Source organism: Nycticebus coucang, chromosome 7 (genome assembly GCF_027406575.1).
Source record: "Nycticebus coucang isolate mNycCou1 chromosome 7, mNycCou1.pri, whole genome shotgun sequence".
Lineage (NCBI taxonomy): Eukaryota > Metazoa > Chordata > Mammalia > Primates > Lorisidae > Nycticebus > Nycticebus coucang.
The window spans coordinates 49,390,572-49,409,174 of record NC_069786.1 but is presented as its reverse complement, the minus strand read 5'-3'; the positions used below and the strand labels follow the sequence as shown (position 1 = coordinate 49,409,174).

General features: G+C 35.6%; 1 protein-coding gene across 1 annotated transcript in view; it reads right to left on the bottom strand.

Annotated features, from left to right (window-relative positions):
• GALNT13 (polypeptide N-acetylgalactosaminyltransferase 13) overlaps positions 1 to 18,603 on the bottom strand; it is a 558,341-nt gene that overhangs the window by 538,656 nt on the left and 1,082 nt on the right. The window lies entirely within an intron of this gene.

The following is an 18,603-nucleotide window of genomic DNA, read 5'->3' as shown; positions in this document are numbered from 1 at the left end:
ACCATCTCCACTAAAAATAGAAAGAAAAAAAAAAAATAGCTAGCCATTGTGGCAGGCCCTGTAGGCCCACGAGAGGCTGAGGCAAGAAGATCTCTCAAGCTCAAAAGTTTGGAGTTGGAGGTTGCTGTGAGCTATGACACCATGGCAGCACTCTACCCAAGGAGATAGAGTAAGACTCTGTCTCCAAAGAACAAAAAAAATTGAATCAATTGTCTAGTACAATGTAACTTTGGTTGAAAATAGTTAACTTATGCATGGTCTCAGGAAGTAGAAGTTATTATTTGATTTTAACTATTCTCGTTATTGAGAAATAACAAAGTATTGTTCAAAGTTATTGAAGCTTATAGTAAAGTTTTGCTTAATTACCTTTAAAATATATTCAAGTATTACACAAAATTTTAAGATGGAAGGAAACAGGAACACTAAGTAGTAGCAAGCTGGGGACCCAAAAAGTATTTCTAGATAACACCAGAAAATTGTTTGCATCACATGGGAAAAGTAGAAATATATTATTTAAATAAGCTCATGACTCATGGCACAATATGAAAAGTATTTTTAAACACACAAAAATGTACAATTCAATAATATATGTATACATACATATCACTTCTTATATAAGCTTATGTAAGCTCTCATCAAATACAATGCAATGTAGTTGTGTACCAGCTTGATTTAAAAAACAAGAAATAAATAGCTTGTATTTTACTAAATGTGTTTTTGGAGGTGAGGAAGTTGTAGGTTACATTTAAAAATTAGTACTGGTACATTTCAACATTCTGCAAATGGTTTAGAAATAAATCAAAAACAGCATGAAACATCATTAGATTCCCACCAGCAGTTTATTAATTTACGTATAATTATCATTAGCACAAATTATTATGAGGAAAATGACAAACTACCAGTGCTCAAAACAACATATTCTCCTCAGACGACAAGAAAAGAGAATTGGAATTCAAATATTTCTAAGTGGAAAATCAATTACAATTCATTATTTCAAATTATGCTTTCTTCTAAATAAAAAATAGAATATCTCCAAATAAGCTTTTATAAAAAATGATTAAAAGCCAGACATCATATACTGAAAATGAAATATCTATTTCTTTCTTTTTTTTCTTTTACTTTAAAAACTGGTCTTTTTATTTCCTCTCTCTTGCAGAAGAATTAACAGCAGGTTCCAAGTAGGAAAAAAGTTGAAATACCGAGCTTAGTCCTAAGGTATGCTACTGGAGGCCAAAAATTGTATAATATATACTTGGTTAATTCAGGGAAGGTAGGCGAGATTAAGTCTCATTCCAAACCTAGAACTAATGAAAAGAATTGAACTTCTGCACAAATTTAACTTTTATTCTATAGTAATTATGCTGCGTTTATATCAGCATTCTTTATAACAAAAGTAAAGCAGCTTGCTCGCTGGTTTTGTTACAAGCGACTCTTCTGTTTAGCCAGTTTTAAAGATGCTGACTTGTCCAACATCTACTTATATAAAAACCTCCTGTCTCTAATCTCTGAAGAATAAAAATATTTCATTTCTTTCAGTCAGGAATGAAGGATGAGATGGCAATATGTTTTTAAATTGTCACTATTTTTCATATTCACACACACATACAAATCATTCATATTTCAGTTTCTCTAAAGGTCATGCACAAGAAAAACAGCATAGTCAAAGCAGATAAAAAGTTAAGGGGGACAAGGGGGGTGGCTGCTCACTGAAGCCAGGACACTTAACCAAAACAAGTGGTGGGGCTGGGATTTTACAATAAAGATAAAAGGAGTAGAACATGGTTGTTATTCTTTTTCTAAGATATATGCACTTTTTTTCCAAAGTGGCTTTTCAGATATATGATCATATCATCTGCGAAGAGTGAAAGTTTGATCTCTTCTGACCCTATGTGGATACCCTTGATCACCTTTTCTTCCCTAATTGCAATGGCTAAAACTTCCATTACAATGTTAAAGAGCAATGAAGACAATGGGCAACCTTGCCTGGTTCCTGATCTAAGTGGAAATGATTTCAATTGAACTCCATTCAACATGATATTGGCTGTGGGTTTGCTGTAGATGACCTCTATTAGTTTAAGAAATGTCCCTTCTATACCAATTTTCTTAAGTGCTCTGATCACGAAGGATGCTGGATATTATCAAAAGCTTTTTCTGCATCAATTGAAAGAATCATATGGTCTTTATTTTTAAGTTTATTTATGTGCTGAATCACATTTATAGATTTACGTATATTAAACCAGCCTTGAGACCCTGGGATAAATCCCACTTGGTCATGGTGTATAAATTTTTTGATGTGTTGTTGGATTCTGTTTGTTAGGATCTTATTTAGTATTTTAGCATCTATATTCATTAGTGATATTGGTCTATAGTTTTCTTTTCTTGTTGGGTCTTTCCCTGGTTTGGTGATCAAGGTGATGTTTGCTTCGTAGAATGTGCTGGGTAATATTCCTTCTTTTTCTATATTTTGGAAGAGGTTTAGTAGTATAGGTACTAGTTCTTCTTTAAATGTTTGCTAGAATTCTGACGTAAAGCCATCTGGTCCTGGGCTTTTCTTTTTAGGGAGATTTTGTATAGTTGATGCTATTTCAGAACTTGATATAGGCCTGTTCAACATTTCCACTTCGTTCTGGCTCAGTCTTGGTAGGTGGCATGCTTCCAGGTATTGGTCGATTTCTTTCAGATTTTCATATTTGTGAGAGTAGAGCTTTTTGTAGTATTCATTAAGGATTTTTTGAATTTCTGAGGGGTCTGTTGGTATTTTCATCATTACCATTTCTGATCGATGAAATTAGAGATTTTATTCTTTTTTTTCCTGGTTAGGTTGGCCAAAGGTTTATCTATTTTATTGATCTTTTCAAAAAAACAGCTTTTGGATTTATTGGTCTGTTGTATAATTCTTTTGTTTTCAATTTCATTTAATTCTGCTCTGATTTTGGTTATTTCTTTTCTTCTGCTGCGTTTGGGGTTGAAGTATTCTTCTTTCTCCAGTTGCTTGAGATGTTCCATTAAGTTATTGACTTGCTCTCTTTCCATTTTCTTGAGGAAGGCTTGCAGTGCTATAAATTTCCCTCTTAGGACTGCCTTTGCAGTATCCCAGAGGTTCTGGTAATTCATGTCTTGATTGTTGTTTTGTTCCAAAAATATGGTGATTTCCTTCTTAATCTCGTCTATAACCCATCTGTCCTTCAGCATAAGGTTGTTTAGCTTCCATGTTTTTGTATGGGTATGCAGGTTCCTGTTGTTATTTAGTTCAAATTTTATTCCATGATGGTCTGAGAAGATGCAAGGAATAATTTCTATTTTTTTAAATTTGCTTAGGTTAGATTTGTGGCCTAGGATGCGGTCGATTTTGGAGTATGTTCCGTGGGCTGATGAGAAGAATGTGCATTCATTTTTTTTGGGATGAAATGTTCTGTAGATGTCTGTTAAGTCCAGATGTTGAATGGTTGAGTTTAAATCTAAAATTTCTTTGCTTAGATTCTTTTTGGAGGATCTATCCAGGACTGCTAAAGGGGTGTTAAAATCTCCAACTACTATGGAAGTGGAGGAAATCGAGCTGCTGGAAAACACTAGGGATTCTACTACAAAACTTTTAGAAGTGATCAAGGAATATAGCAATGTGTCAGGCTACAAAATCAACACTCATAAATCTGTAGCCTTTATATATACCAACAATAACCAAGCCGAACAAACAGTCAAGGACTCTATTCCTTTCACAGTAGTGCCAAAGAAGATAAAATATTTGGGAGTATACCTAACAAAGGACATGAAAGATCTCTACAAAGAGAACTATGAAACTCTAAGAAAAGAAATAGCCGAAGATGTTAACAGATGGAAAAACATACCATGCTCATGGCTGGGAAGAATCAACATTGTTAAAATGTCCATACTGCCCAAAGCAATATATAACTTTAATGCAATGCCTATTAAAGCTCCATTGTCATACTTTAAAGATCTTGAAAAAATAATACTTCGTTTTATATGGAATCAGAAAAAACCTCGAATAGCCAAAACATTACGGAGCAATAAAAACAAAGCAGGAAGAATCACGCTACCAGACCTGAGACTGTACTATAAATCGATACTGATCAAAACAGCATGGTATTGGCACAAAAGCAGAGAAGTAGATGTCTGGAACAGAATAGAGAACCAAAAAAGGTGGATCCAGCTACTTACCGTTATTTGATCTTTGACAAGCCGATTAAAAACATCCAGTGGGGGAAAGATTCCCTATTTAACAAATGGTGCTGGGTAAACTGGCTGGCAACCTGTAGAAGATTGAAACTGGACCCACACCTTTCACCATTAACTAAGATAGACTCTCACTGGATAAAAGATTTAAACTTAAGACATGAAACTATAAAAATACTTGAAGAAAGTGCAGGGAAAACTCTTGAAGGAATCAGCCTGGGTGAATATTTTATGAGGAGGAATCCCCAGGCAATTGAAGCAGTATCAAAAATACACTACTGGGACCTGATCAAACTAAAAGCTTCTGCACAGCCAAGAACATAGTGAGTAAAGCAAGCGGACAGCCCTCAGAATGGGAGAATATATTTGCAGTTTATACCTCCTATAAAGGTCTAATAACCAGAATCCACAGAGAACTCAAACGTATTAACAAGAAAAGAACACGTGATCCCATCTCAGGCTGGGCAAGGGACTTGAAGAGAAACTTCTTTAAAGAAGACTGACGCAAGATCTACAAACACATGAAAAAAAGCTCATCATCCTTAATCATCAGAGAAATGCAAATCAAAACTACTCTGAGATATCACCTAACCCCAGTAAGAGTAGCCCACATAACAAAATCCCAAAACCAGAAATGTTGGCATGGATATGGAGGAAAGGGCACACTTTACACTGCTGGTGGGAATGCCCACTAATACATTCCTTCTGGAAGGATGTTTGGAGAATACTTACAGACCTAAAAATAGACCTGCCATTCGATCCTATAATTCCTTTACTAGGTTTATACCCAGAAGACCAAAAGTCACAATATAACAAAGACATCTGTACCAGAATGTTCATTGCAGCCCAATTCATAATTGCTAAGACATGGAAGAAGCCCAAGTGCCCATCGACCCACGAATGGACTAGCAAATTGTGGTACATGTATACCATGGAATACTATGCAGCCTTAAAGAAAGATGGAGACTTTACCTCTTTCATGTTTACATGGATGGAGCTGGAACATATTCTTCTTAGCAAAGTATCTCAGGAATGGAAGAAAAAGTATCCAATGTACTCAGCCCTACTATGAAGCTAAATTATAGCTTTCACATGAAGGCTATAACCCAACTATAGCACAAGACTATGGGGAAAGGGCCAAGGAAGGGGAAGGGAGGGGAGAGGTTTTGGTGGAGGGAGGGTAATGGGTGGGGCCGCGTCTATGGTGCATCTTAGAATGGGTACAGGCAATTGCACTAATGTACACAACTATGATTTAACAATAAAAATAAATAAATAAAAACAAAAAAAGTGGCTTTTCAGAGGTAAGCATTGTATACAATGTGTAAAATATCATGTTATATGCATCATATGAATCCACCTTTGCCTTTACCGTTCCTTCTTTCTTAAATAAGATTTCTCTTTTTTTTTTTTTTTTGAGACAGAGCCTCAAGCTGTCACCCTGGGTAGAGTGCTGTGGCATCGCAGCTTACAGCAACCTCCAACTCCTGGGCTCAAGGGATCTCCTGCCTCCGTCTCCCAAGTAGCTGGGACAACAGGCACCTGCCACAATGCCTGGCTATTTTTCGGTTGCAGTTGTCATTGTTGTTTGGCAGGCCCAGGCTGGATTCAAACCCGCCAGCTCAGGTGTATGTGGCTGGTGCCTTAGCCGCTTGAGCTACAGGCATATTTCATTAACATGTTTTACTGTTTCTACTTCACTTGGCTTCCATCCTATCTTTATCCCCTATTCATTTACTGTCACTTGGGGCCTAATTTTGCAGTAACTGCTTACAATAACTCTCCCAGGTCTGGGGATTCTATTCCTGAAATCAGTTAAGCAGATCAAATTTGCTAGACACCTTTCACAGTAAATGCCAGTAAAGGGCCACAGAAGGGGAGATACACTAATAGCAGCTAGCATTTATGGAGCACTTGCTATGTCTAAAGCAGAATAATCAGAACACCCATGTACTGAGATTTCAATCTTCATGTAGTTGCAATTATGAGGTGGAAGAAAAAAAATACCTATATCATAGTGTAAGAATTAAATGAGTTAACATCATGTGAACCACTTAGAAGAAAGCTTCATGGCCAGTATGAGACCTGGGGATATTATCCCCACTTCAAAAATGAGGCAAGTAAATTCCATTGAAGTTACGTAACTTTCAGCTGTCCTACTTCTGGTAAGCAGATGTTAGAATTTTTACACTACACTTGTGTGATTTCAGATACCACAATCTTAAATTTGTGTCTTTTGGACTGAACTGTATTTTACTGTCTCTTCCAAAGTTGAATCTCTGCCTTTTTCTTACCCTTTGAATGAAGTGGAAGATAATATGCTGAGAGGTCCTAATTAATTGTCAAGAACTTATTAACTTTTAATAGGAAATGTAATGAACCTCTGCTCATCAAACCAGGTGAGATAACAGGACAAAAGCACATTAACTTCCCTTGTGTTACTATCCACACAAGATCACCCCCAAAATGGTGAAAGGAGGTCATGGAGAGACTCCATAGTCAGAACCAGATAGTCCCAGCTGTAAAGAATTCCTCATTGTTAATTTGTTTTGACTTTTCTCATTTCAGAATCCCCTTTCTATACCACAAAATATTGGTTTTTATTATGTAAACTAGAAGTAATTTTTGTTCTCAATTTTCCACAGTATCTTTTTGTGTCACACATATCCTAAGCTATGGGGGAAACTTAAAAACTTCTTCTTTTCTCTCTCTCCCCCTCTCTTCATTTCTATCTCATTAGAAGCTAACTACAATTTTTTTTCTTTTATTGTTGGGGATTCATTGAGGGTACAATAAGCCAGTTTACACTGACTGCATTTGTTAGGTAAGTCCCTCTTGCAATCATGTAAGGGACTTAGGTAAAGTCCCTCTTGCCCCCAGAAGGTGTGGCATGCACCAAGGCCCTGCCCCCCTCCCTCCCTCTGCTTTTCCTTCCCCCCCAACCTTAATTGTCATTAATTGTCCTCATATCAAAATTGAGTACATAGGATTCATGCTTCTCCATTCTTGTGATGCTTTACTAAGAATAATGTCTTCCACGTCCATCCAGGTTAATACGAAGGATGTAAAGTCTCCATTTTTTTTAATGGCTGAATAGTATTCCATGGTATACATATACCACAGCTTGTTAATCCATTCCTGGGTTGGTGGGCATTTAGGCTGTTTCCATATTTTGGCGATTGTAAATTGAGCTGCATTAAACAGACTAGTACAAGTGTCCTTATGATAAAAGGATTTCTTTCCTTCTGGGTAGATGCCCAGTAATGGGATTGCAGGATCAAATGGGAGGTCTAGCTTGAGTGCTTTGAGGTTTCTCCATACTTCCTTCCAGAAAGGTTATACTAGTGCACTGAATTGATGTTCCTAAAAATGCTGAGGTATGAACACACACACACACTTCTTTCGCCAATTATCATGTTAGCAATTTCTTATGAGAACCACCTGTATCCTCACATTTATTAGGAATAGCTAACATCATTAAAGCAACGACGTATTATTTCTGATAAGCCACAAAATTTTCATGTTAGCTCAAATGATAAGGAGTGAAAACTTCAAGAGCAGCTGTAGATCTAAGATGATAGTATCTTCACACCTGTGTAATGTTGAAGTGACTGGCCATCCTGCATCTATCAATTCTTCTAGGAATCTACAGGCACATCAGGTAATCACTGGTAACTGGCATAATATAATAAAAGAGAGGACTATAAAATTTACTGTCTCTATCTGGAAACCACTACAAAATGTTGTTTACAATTATTGTTTATTGCTTTGAAAATGTTCGGGGAACAGGTGAAATAGAAATAGAATTTTAAAGAATCAAGTGGTAATGCTTTGCATTTTATATATCAGCAAGTTTGTTTTTTAATGATGAGAAAATAAGGCCTTAAAGAATAAAAAAATTATATCAAACAATACTATTTGGGAAGTGATTACTACAGATTTATACAGCTAAAGATGCATGATTCTCATTTGAGTGGAAAATTCTGTTAGAGGCAAAAGTAAAGAAACAGACTTAAAGGAATGAAGGATCATTGTTAAAAAGGCAATTAATATTTTTAATAAGGACTAAAGCAAGTAAAAACTCTGAATCAGGCTTGGGACTTGTACTTAGAAAATTGTATTTCATTTTATTATCAGTAAAGATGACAGGCCTATCTTCATAAAGTAAAAAAAAAAGAAGAAGAATAAAGAATTTTATATTTTTTTACATTGCTTAATATAAAAAACAAGGAAACTGAGATCCAGAGAATTTAAATGACACGCTGCAGAGTTTACAGAAATTTAAAATTTCTCTATTTAAAATGGCATTGTTAGGACTAGAACCCAATTCTCTCCTCTTAGACCCATAATATAGTACTGAAGGAGAATCTTGCTACCATGTGCAGTGACAAAAGTTCCAAGTACCTATATTGATATTTCTTTATATAGTATATTTCTTTATTAAAAGTTCCAAGTACTTATATTGATATTTCTTTATATAGTGTAACACCAACTAGTTTCTATTGACCAGAAGGAGTCACTTTAAATTGTTGAATGGCTCTACAACAGAACCCTTAAATTCAGTTATCTTTATGGACCAGGATGACTCATCAGAGAGTAACTGGAATCTGTGCAATCACATGTAAAAAAATTAAAGCATACTTTGACTAGACAAATGGACTCAAAGTATTTCACACATTGTCTAAATTACCTCACTCCCAGCTTCTCAGTACAATTGCTTCTCATGTAGTCATTATTGCTCCTACCGGTTATCTTTGTAATTGTAAGGACTGTACGTGCATCATCACAGTTATTTCTTCTATTAACTACAAACACTATCCCTTGATGCTCATTTTTTGATATTCTAATATTCCAATCCTTAACCTTTCCCCAGCTCTCTCCATGCCTTATACCCAACTCCCAACCTCTCCCACCTGCGTGTTTATTGTGGCATTACCAGTGTTGACAATATTTGCATTCTGTTCTATATTCATAATTATCTTCCTCATTTCATCTAAAGATTGAGTGAAGGCTCAGTGCCTGTAGCTCAAGAAGCTAAGGCGCCAGCCACATATACCAGAGCTGGTGGGTTTGAATCCAGCCTGGGCCTGCCAAACAACAATAACGACTAAAACCAAAAATGAACTAGCCGGATGTTGTGGTGGGTGCCTGTAGTCCCAGTTACTTGGGAGGGCTTAATCACTTAAGCCCAGGAGTTGGAGGTTGCTGTGAGCTGTGATGCCACAGCACTGTACCCAGGGTGACAACTTAAGGCTCTGTCTCAAAAAAAAAAAAAAAAAAAAGATTGATTGATTGAAAATCAACCAAAAGTTGAAGATTAGTAAAAACCATTTATATTTAATATAAAATATTGTTCATTTCAGAGCTAACTAAAGTTCAACGATTTTCTTTCTTATAGATTTTATTGTTTATCCTAGAATTTATATCTTTTTTTATGCACTATTCTTTGTCTTTCAAATGTTCCTTAGATATTACATGTTTCAGAATGTCTCTGCTCTGTCCCAGACCCTCTCACCACTAATGCCCTCAATTTTCTTACACTAATCCTACACTAGATTGAAAAATACAATTCTTTTGCCTTCTTGGGCTACTTCATAGTTCTCATGCCATGTTTTTCTGTTTCTTTTCATTTCACTTTTCTGGGGTTTGACCTCAAGTAAGTTTGTAAGAAAAGTAACATTTGAGGAAGATAAACCTGGTTTTTTTACATCTCAAACTGTCTTTCTTCTACCTTTGCACTTGATACGTTAGCTGGACATGGAATTCTCAGTTGCAAATCATCTTTCTTCAGAAATTTGAGAATTACCCTCTTAATTATTAGATACTAGCTCTAATTGCATTTTGTTCTTCTTGTTGTTTTCCCACAGGATTTCGGATTCCTGAGAAGTCACACTTCCCAGAGATTCGCCATGACTCATATGCTCCATATTGGTTGTTCCTTTTGTTTGAATTATTGACAGGTTTCCTCTATTTAAAATTACAAATTTTCCATTAAACTATTTATTTGAAAATACTTATTTTAATTCCCAAGAGATTATTATTATTATTATTATTATTCATTCAGATCCCATATCATCCCCTTGTTTCATGAATGAAATATTTCCCTGGATCTTTTCAAGGATTCTACTTTTAAGGGTTCTACTTTTTATCTCTTTCATGATCCTTTAATTGTTTGTTCTTACAAAGTCACTTTGTCATTATTAGTTTTCATTCCTCTTGGTCTCTCTTTGTTTTCCACATTGCAGACATTTTTAAGGGCATACTGGTTCCCTCCCCCCTGTCAGGCCGCTTCTCAACATCTTAGGCAGTTTCCTCTGCCTTGCTTTACTCTGTGCAATTTATAACAGTTGTATCTCTTTTCTGTCCCTTAATTTAAAACTTAAGTTGGTGGGTTTTCAGGAGATAGTTTAGATAAGGATATATCTCAAATTCTTCTTCTTAAAATGAATACTCTCTGATTGAAAAGCAACTCTACTGACCTACAGAGCTACACTTAAATCCTAAAAAGTGAGGAAAACCCAACCACCACCACAACAAAATTATTGTACTGTTGCACATTACCATAGTCATAACAATAATAATATTGTTTAGGGTGATGCGATAAGGCTTTCAGTAAGACAAATACAAACTGCCCACCTACACAGACCTTAAAGCACTTAGGACAAAAGTAAGATTACTGATTTCATGTCAGAAATGCCTTACATACTATGATTAATGTTCTCCAAAAAATGAAGATTCATTGAAGTTCAAAATTACTTAATGAGATAGTTGCAAATATCTCACATTTGTGGAGGTAATTTTTCCTTACAAAAGGAATGGAAATGATGCATACATGTTATCCCACTTGAATTAGAATTGTATATAGATAATAAGATTTTGTGCACTGTAGAGCAAAATGGGTCTATTGTTGTCTGCAACAGCAAATAAAGTGTCTCATAACTAGCAATTCAATGTGCTAATTCAGCTGTACCATCCAATTACCTACAATTCATCTCAACTTTAGTGCACAACAATAAATGTCTTCCAAAAAATCTGGGACAAAATGTCTGCTCTAGGTTACCAACTAGGGGAAATATTATCCATAAGTTTGGCAATAGATGCCACAGAATGTCAATTGTTAAAATTGTTCATTACAATCAATGAAATGTTCACACTAAGTTGACAGTCAAGAGTTGGAAATGAAGCATGTTAGTTATTTCATATAAAAAATCTGGCCAAGGCACGTTGACAACTGTGTGGCAACTTCCAACCAACCACAGGGCCCAAGCACCCAGTTTTAAAAGTAGACAAAGGTAATCAGATGCAAATTTAGCATCCCACGCCTCGTGGTGAAGACCTAGATGCAAGAGCCATACTGTCTGTGTCTTACCTACTCAGAGACTAAATGATGAAATGCTCAAAAGCTATTTTTTATTTACTTATTTTTTCCTTCCAGAATCAAGAACACTGATAGGTAGTTCATTCCTGCTACATGAGGATGTATTAAGCCATGGAAGAAAGACAATTTAACTTTAAGAACACCATGAAGGAGGAAGAAAAAGGAAGGAAAGGAGGAAAAGATAGAAGCAAACAAGAAAGCATACTGAAAAATGATAAACATAGCATTTATTAAGAAAAAATATAGATGTGTGCTTAAAATCCATGACTGAAGTCTGAACATGTTCAGTGACACACAGGTTTTTAAGATTTGTCATAGCAAGTGATATACAGTCCCATGCAAGACTGAAAAATCAAGAGAATCAAAGAAATACGAGCCTCACCAGGGATCCTGGTGAAGTTTGCTGTAGAACAGTCCGTAATGCCCACAAAACTTTAATTCATTTACAGAATCTGAAATCAACATCGTTTCCTAAGTGCAAATTTTTATTTTTATTTTTAAAATAAAGCAAACAAGTAGAGAGACTCCTTCTTGAGGGTATGTAACTCAAATAATTAACATAATCTAATTAAATGCCAGTCAGTCTGAAATAAAAGTTATCCTTAAAAAGACTACAGCAATGTCATATTAAAAGACTGTCTAAGTGTATATTTAAATAACAGAAAAGTACTGAATCAACTAAAGGTCAGAAGTAAAGAGATGCATCCCTTATTTACATATTACAAATTATTACAAATGACTGCAAATATTCCATCGCATAAAACTTACAGTAAGAAACATTCTTGAAGAAATTCAGTAGTATTTCCATAATCTTTTCATAAACATGAATATTTCCTAAAGTAATTTAAAGACCTTGTCAGGTGTATTGCAGGAAAATAAGTCATTTCTTATTTATTTAATTACAGATATAAATTTTAGTTAGGGATTGACATCTTTAGGTTGATCTTATTTTGTAATAGATCGAAACAAACATGTATTTCTTTTTCAAAGTTTAAAAAATACTCTTTCTGCCTGCAACATTATGTATTAATGATATACTATGAGGAGGCAAAGATTCTAGTAACAATGTTATTATTTTGGCTTACATCTAAGTAAACACTAAGTGAATGATGCTACTTGAAGAAAACCATTCTGATTTGTATGTTTATTGTCCTCTTCATAATTATCTTTATTTCTTAATCAGGTTCTGTGACTTCTAAAAGATGGACTTCTTTTTGTTTAATTTCCAACTCTAGAAATATAAGTTTGTTCATCAGGTTTTCTTCCTTCCCTTTTAAAGGCAAAACTAACTCAAATAGGAAGGAAAACAGAGAAATCTGGCTTCCATTTTCAATTCTGCTACATTCATCTTTGTGAATTAAAGGAGGTAGTTTTAAGTATTTCCTTAAAATAGTATAATCCTTGCCTTTCTGTGAATCTTCTTACCCTAGTCAACTTTGTGTACCTTTCTGTAGCTTACATTTCTTGTCTGTAAAATGGGGATACTAATAAAATCTAGTTTGGGGGATTGAAATGATTTAATGAATTAATATCTGAAAAGCACTTAGAACAGTCCCTGGAGCATGGTAACTGCAATATTTCATTAAATAAATAAAAATTAATAAATAAATTTGTAATCTAGAAATAGATCACTTCTTTGAAGTGTCACTGAACATAAAAATCACCTATAAAATGTTTATAAAAATAGAGTCTGTGGATCCATCCCAGGCAAAGGAGAAGAATTTGTGTCAATGGGACTAGACAAGCTGTACTAAAATAAATATATAAACAAGCTCTAAAATAATTCAGATTTACAAAATGGCTTGGTATAAATAAGATTAAATACCATTCTTCCTTTTTCCAGGACACAGATTTGCATCATCTTGTTGACAGTGATTTGTGAATAAAGAAACTACTGAAAAGAAACAAGTGATCTCCAGTCCTCCACTCCTTTCAACCAAGATTGATGCAGTAAACTAAGGCAACTGCCAGCATTTTTCCTAGGTCCAAATTTATTGCCCAAACTCACCTCTAGAACAAGAATTTGGATTAAGGAAAAAGTACTGTGTCTCATTAAGTCATGGCTATGTCGACCATGCTGGCCTCGGCAGTGTGGGTGCACAGGGTAGGAAATACATCATATTGGTTCAGACAAACATGGGTAACCAAGCTCAGACTACTTGCAGAATGGAATGTTCTGTGATAAAATTTTCATCAATTCTGGGTTAAATAAGAAAAATAAGTGCAATGTAGAAAATATACAAGGAACTAAATTTATTCTATTAAAGGAAATACTCATTTTGACATTCAGTTCTTCCATCATAGTTGGGGTTCAAAAGTCCACGCAGAAAGTTATGATAATATGTGGTATAAGTGAACTTTTTAAATCATTATTACTCTACAAAAGAATATGTCCACATGGAGGCCGATACTTTATTATTAAAAAAATTATTAGTCAATGAAAATACCAAACTGTTAGAACACTGGCTTCAGAGAGAGAAAGAACTGGTGTCATTCTTGGCCCCAGCATGTATTGGCTGTGCAATTGTGAACAGGTGAGTCCTCATTTTTCCAATGGGGATAGTAACATTACTTACTACTTATGTGGTTATTAAAAGAATAAAATGTGGTAAGACCTGCTAGACATCTACTTATCACAATATAAGTACAAAGTAACCATCCAATAAATTTCAGTTATTTTATCAGTTTATAACCCAATTCATTATTGTCAATTCCTTCATAAATAAATTGAAATGGATATAGCTTCCTTCATATGTTTTGTTCCCTTTTTCTTTCTTTAAACTAATGGTAGTATTTCATCAGGGTCTTGACATCAGGGTCTGAGCCTCTCTATCTGAAACTAATTATGTAATAAAAACCGCAAGAGAAAATTAAGTAAATTATTATGCTTTGAACTAAAAGAAACTACATAATCATCCTCATATGTCAAAATCCATTTCATTAACAAAAAAGAGATGTGTTGCTCTTAATATCAACACAATTAATTTAAGGCAAGAGTCTAAGTTGACATTTACTACTATCTTGATTTGGCAGTCTGAGCTTTAAATTCTTCTTTCCATTTACAGTGGCTACTCACCACATGTATTATGTTCACCAAAGTGCCAACAACAGTTTAATCACACTCTTCCTATAATGTTCAGCAAGAGCTTAAATAAGATTCAAGCGACTATTAAGTGTAGTGTAATATATGAAACATGGTCTCAATTAATTTTCTGATATGATATATCTGAGACAGCTCACATCTATCTTAACAATACTCATGTCTAAAACTAAAAAAAAATGTCTTGAGAATTTAATATAGATACTTTTTAATTTTCTCACATAACATACAATATGACCAGAAATATGTTCAAACCTCTGATAGTAACTGTTACTTCTCTCTCTAATCTCTCTCAAACTATCTTGGCTGAATTAACCTTGGGTGTTTCATGAGAACTGATATCTTTGTTGACATCTGAATGAAGCTGGGCCCTTAAAAGAAAAGCATTGTCCTCCTACTTTAACTTACCAATTTAAATGTTAAGCCCCATCAATCTCTTAATGATCTGTAGTAATAACTTCTGAAAATTAAGAATTTCAGTTTAAATTAATAGCTCTGAAGACATATAAAGATAAAAACTTAGAAAATTAATGGCAAAAAAATAAATTTAGGAACATGAGAGCATTCCACAATCAGAATCACACACATGTCTTTTGCCACCTATAATTATTTCTTGATAATCAAGCTAAGATAAATTAAATACATTACTAAATTTACTACATTGAAAACATAGACATAAGTCTAAGTCTGAATCAAGAAGAAACAAATGAATCAAATCAGTTGGTTATACTCCTGCTCAAAAAAATACCCTAAATGGACGACCAACTAATATTGAATTAACATATGCATTTATTTTTATAAATTTCCTTGAACGCTTTAAGTACTAAATTTCACAGTGAAAACTTAAGACTCTTCAAAAACATGTATGCCTATAATTGAATGGCAGAAGTTCTCAAAGTGTCTTAAGATAGAAGTTATATATAGAAGTCTAATCTGATAAAATGATGAATGATTTATCAAAGCAGACAGTTTCAAATCTTTAAATGTGATTTATGTTTTCAAACATATGCTCTGTGTGTGCGTGTGGTTGGTTGGAGGTGCATTTCCTAAAAAAAATAATGCCATAAAATCGGTTGTCAGAGCCACTATGAGTATGTACGTAGATGTAGATCTTGATTTGATGTTTCACATGTGTTTATTCCTATGACAAGAGCAGAAGAAAGGATTTAGAACCCAAGCCCAGTTTAAATTCTTTGATAATAAGGCATATGGTCACTCAGACATCAAAGGGGTGATCCTGTTAGATCCTATTAGATTTAATATTTACATATTCCTTCTGATAGGGACACAAACCCAAAACAGGTGATGTATTAAAAGTCACAGTCAAGAATGTGTTTGTTGCAAGAGGTATCACTTGAGAATGTGATGTCTAATAAGAAAAACTAATTAAAGGTCACAGCTATGAGAACTGTCTAGTTTCATAAAGCATAATGAACACCGATCAGGGACATGTAGCACTGTTATTTATTTTACATGGTTAAGACTTATAATTGCTTTATTCTCTTTATTGACAGTTCTTGTTGTCCAAAACACCAGTATTTCTCTCATTTGTCCAATTAGAAAAAAGTATCCATTTATTGCTTGTTCTGTCATCCTCTTCCTAAAGTGCCAATTTCCATAAACTGCACAATCTCAATAACATGCAAATATTCCTGTTACGACCACCACTGCCGTAACTGACGTTGACATAATGGAAACTTATTTCACTCTGACATAAATGTTTAATCTGAAATAAATGCAAATTAAGCTAAATGTATAAATATGTAAAAATACTAGCAGGCATCTCAAACAATGTTAGAATACTTTCACTATGTCTTTGCTATTTTTAAATACAAGAATTGGGTAAAGTTTCAAGTGCTTACAAATGATATTTTGAAAGAAAAATTGCCTGGAACATGCCCCTGAACAATACTCATGGTAAATTAACTATTTTAAGAATTGACTAACCTATCACTAAAAACAGCAATATTGTAGCCCATGGATTCCTATTACTAGTACTTTGATTCAGGAGGCATTATGTTTCCAAGCAAATTCTCATATGCATGTAGATCACACCCCTTTGAAGCAGTACATGAATCTTTAAATTATCTAGGTTAAGTCAGTCAGATTACAAATCAATTTATAGCCTCAAAATACTTTAGGCTGATACCTCTCTTTAGAACTTTTCACCTGTTAAAAACCACTACATGAAACTATTTACCCCCAAATGATGTCATGTCTCAACTTATTTTCAGGTAGAAAATTGAGAATGCCATCTTTCAGAACTTCTGAACTAATTTCTTCAATTCTGCAATGATTATTGAAGAATATCAGCCAAGCTTAAGACTTGCAGGGAGGGGCAAATTCAAGCAGTGAGATGAGCTGGAAAGAAGAATACTCCTGTTTCAATATTCCTTCTGCTAGTCCTCAATTCCCATTCATAAAAGACTAAATGAATAGAATAGAAATAGAAAAGGAGGGAGGTAGAATTCAACTTGTGATATGCAGGCTCATTAGAGTAGCTGGGTAACTTGGAAGCCTATATAGCCACATACTAGTCAACCATCAAGTTTTTATTAAGCACTTACGAGCTTTCCCACACTGCCCAAGGTCTGCACACCTGAAACAAGGCCAGGTCCCACTCTAGACTTTCTGACCCAGATCTGTACCAGCAGACCCCTATAATTCCTTCGGAAAAGCTTTCATTCCTTCCTTTCCAAAACAGATTCTGAGACACAGTGTCCCTCCTTAATGGAAGGAGCATCACAGAAATGGTGAATTAAAAGCATTTATTTAAACAAGCAGCAGCAGCCAGGGAAATTCCAAATGGAGTTGAAATTGGACAGGAGAAGTAGAAAGGGATGTGAAATCCTGATTTGTGGCAAACAGTGCAGAGAAATGCACGTTTTGTTTTATGGTCAGATTCTGCCTTGGGCTATGAAAATTCTCCATCTCTATCCAATTCTGAAATCAGACGGCCACACTTTCAATATTTAGGTTCTAATTCTGCAGGAAAGGAGGGATTTGTAGAGATCAGGGGGAAAGGGAGAGATGAGTAATGCAATGCAAAAGAAACTGAGGGAAAGGAAGTGGCTAAAAAATGATCCCGGAAGGTGAGAGGTGCAAAGTAAATAACCAATAGCACGACCTTACTTTTCAATATTCTCAAACCAGCAGGTTTCCTTTAACACTAGAGGGCATGAACGCGCGCGCACAACCACACACATGGGGGGACGAGGTGGGGGCGGTTGCAAAGGCAGCTTTCACATAAAGCTTAAAATCTGGGGACCCCAAGGAAACCAGAAATTCCAAGAGGGCTTAGGATGTCAAGTGTCTTTAGTCCCTCCAGATAAAATCGCTAAGCTGTTTCTGGCAAGAGTGACCACGCTCCCTCCCAAGGAAACCATTCTCCTAAGGACTAAGTGGATGGCAGTTTAAAGCAGGCATGCCTTCCAGGTCCCAAAGCTCTTCTGCTAGCAATAGCTTTTGCCTGATGAAAGCTTCCACCCATTTGAGGTTAATTCTCCCTGAACCCCTTAACGTCCATGCTTGCTCGCCTACTGTCTCTTCTGCGGCTGCCTGTTAAGGCTGACGATGTAGACTCTCCACCTGAAAATTCAACTAACCATAGTCAAAGAACTGGGTACGGAGAGGAGCTCCAGCAGCTTCTGTGTGTTGGGTCTGGCTCGCAGCAGCGCAGCACCCTCGGACTAGGAGGGGAGGCTGGCACCTCGCTCTCTGCTCTGCCCCTTGCGCCCCTCACTCAGTTCCAGGACAGCCCAGACAAGGGCAGACTCCTTCCATCTCCGCCGGCCACAAGCAGGAGGTCTGTGCACCTGCAGGGGCCCAGACCGAGGGCTGGAACACGCTCCCCGACCAAGGCGCCTCAGAAGAAGGGGCAGGGAATGGCAGTGGGTGAGAGATGGGCAGTAAGAGGCGAAAAACGAGAGAGAGA